Consider the following 2,495-nt stretch of genomic DNA (forward strand, 5'->3'; position numbering starts at 1 on the left):
GGAGGTAGATACAGCACTATGTATGGAAAAAGTCGAATCTGCTGAGGGAGGTGGAGTGCCTCTTCCCAGCAGCATACATCCCTCTGTCCCGACTGTACTTGCCTTCGATAATATCGATAGACTAGATGAAGTCCTCAGCGGAGAAGGAACTTCCCATCGGGTCAATGGTATCATTGTCCAACCAATGTCCTCGTCCTGTGCCCCACCAACACCAGCCACATCTGTCAAAAAGAAGGACAAGAAATGCACAATACAAACATTGGAAGTACCCCTCCCAATCTACGTGCTTGGGAAAAGAAATGGACCTCCACCAATCGTACCATCTGACCTCCGTCCAACTCTTGCAACAGCAATGCTAAGTGCACGTCAACGGAACGCACTGTGGATAATGGTGCGTGTGTGTAATACGGGTGAACAACAAGCTAGTTCGTGGACTGGTTTCAATATCCTTACCAGAGATCACATGGACGTGATGACGGATACGGTCGGCTACCTTCCAACAATAAATGCCCCAGCAACAGAAGCATCAACCGTGCAGGAAGTTTTGCAGCAATCCATCTCTATCAAGTCATCCTTACATCTTGAAAAAATCGCAGTGGTCTTTGATCAGGCATTGTTTGCGAAAGCAACCGAAATTGCATGGAGGTATCCAGAGAGGTTTGAAAGTATCGTGCTGATGATGGGGAACTTCCATACCATTTGTAACTTGATGTCTACAGTCGACAAGATGTTTGGAGAAGCTGGGCTTCGTGACCTGGCGGTTGAGTCAGGAGTCATTGCTGAAGGATCCATCGCTAAAGTCCTTGAGGGAAAACAGTACAACCGAGCTGTCCATCTCCACAAATTGACATATGAAGCTTTGATGAGGTTAGCGTGGGTCGGATTTGAAGATTGGCTCGAACGCAATCACGCTGAATATCTCCCGATGCTGAATGATACTATTTGCTTGGTGTATGAACTTCGTGAGAATATCAGTCATGCGACACATGTTGCTGCTTTGACAAGCGAATCATGCAGAAAGATTCTCGACCTGTTTGAAACTTACCTAGATGTGTTGCGACACGACAGAGGTCCACTAGCAGCATTTTGGATGACCTACATAGAGATGATCGAAATTCTTCTTGGATTACTCCGCGCTGACAGAGAGGGTGACTGGTGGCTCCATTTATCATGCATACGAGACATGCTTCCTTGGTGCTTCACCATGGATAAAACCAATTACTCGCGATATCTGCCTGTATATTATGCTCAAATGTCCAGGTTACACAAAACATGTCCACAGTTGCATGCTCACTTCCAGAACGGTGGATTTTCCGTGCAGTTGAGGAATACCAATCCATTCGCCAAGATTGCTGTGGATCAGACAACTGAGGAAACGGTAAATAAAGATACCCAGACTGCGGGCGACACACGTGGATTCAGCCTAAAACCAGGTACTGTTGCACGTTACTATCTCACGGCAGAGCATAGAGCATCAGCGCTGAGGGAACTCCGGTATCAGATTTCGTCGCAAAGTCCTGGGAAAGTCAGTCATGCAGACCTTGGGAAGGCACGAATAAAGAGAGACGAGTCTGATGTTGCTAGTTTGGTTGATCTCATGGATAACAACTGGACGAATCCCTTTAGCAGAGATCCATCAGATCGTAGTATCTGAGCGCGCTAATCGTAGTATATCTACTGGGGCAGTTGCTACACCTGAGGTTTCCAGTAGCCTGCTGACGGCACGCAAACAGGGAGAAGAAGCTTACACAGTATTCCAGGAGCAACGGCTTCAAAAGGGAGAGGGCTTCCATGACACGATCAAGAAGCTCAAGTTGAAAACATTCAGTGACATGAAAAATAAAACTGCTAAAGGTCCAACTAAAGAAACAGTCTTGAAAGCTGACCGACGGTTGTTCGCGAACATGGTTCTCATTGCCCAAAACCGAAAACTGGAGATGCGTGATGTCCTATGTCATCCTCTTGGCCCATTACCCTGGGCGCTAGCAAACATGGATGGCACTATGAAAAAGAAGAATAAAGCTGTTTTGTCGAAACACCTAGAGACCAAAGTATCACCAGTGGAGGAAGTCCCTCACCCATCTGCTACCCTCATCGATGCAATGGGACTCATCCAGAAACTTCATGGTGAGAATCGCACATTCAATGAACTCTCTGATCATGTATTTGCACAAATGATCCATGCCAGCGAGGGAAGTGAGAGGATTGATGTGGTATTCGATATCTACCAAGATCAATCAATCAAAGCCGCTGAGCGCGCTAATCGTGGTTCAGAAGATGGGGTTGCCTTCATCAAGATAATGCCAGGCCACAAGATGCAAAATTGGAGGCGGCTGTTGTCATGTACCGAGAGCAAAAACCAGCTCACTTCTTTCCTAGCTGAAAACTGGAAAGACCAACAGAAGAGAGAGAAGCTTGGAAACCGAGTTATGTTTGTGACATGTGGTGATCTCTGCCTGAAGCTTACCCACGACAGTTGGCAAGAAGTTGAAGAT

The sequence above is a fragment of the Myxine glutinosa genome, chromosome 1, assembly GCF_964187855.1.
Source record: "Myxine glutinosa chromosome 1, kmMyxGlut1.1, whole genome shotgun sequence".
Lineage (NCBI taxonomy): Eukaryota > Metazoa > Chordata > Myxini > Myxiniformes > Myxinidae > Myxine > Myxine glutinosa.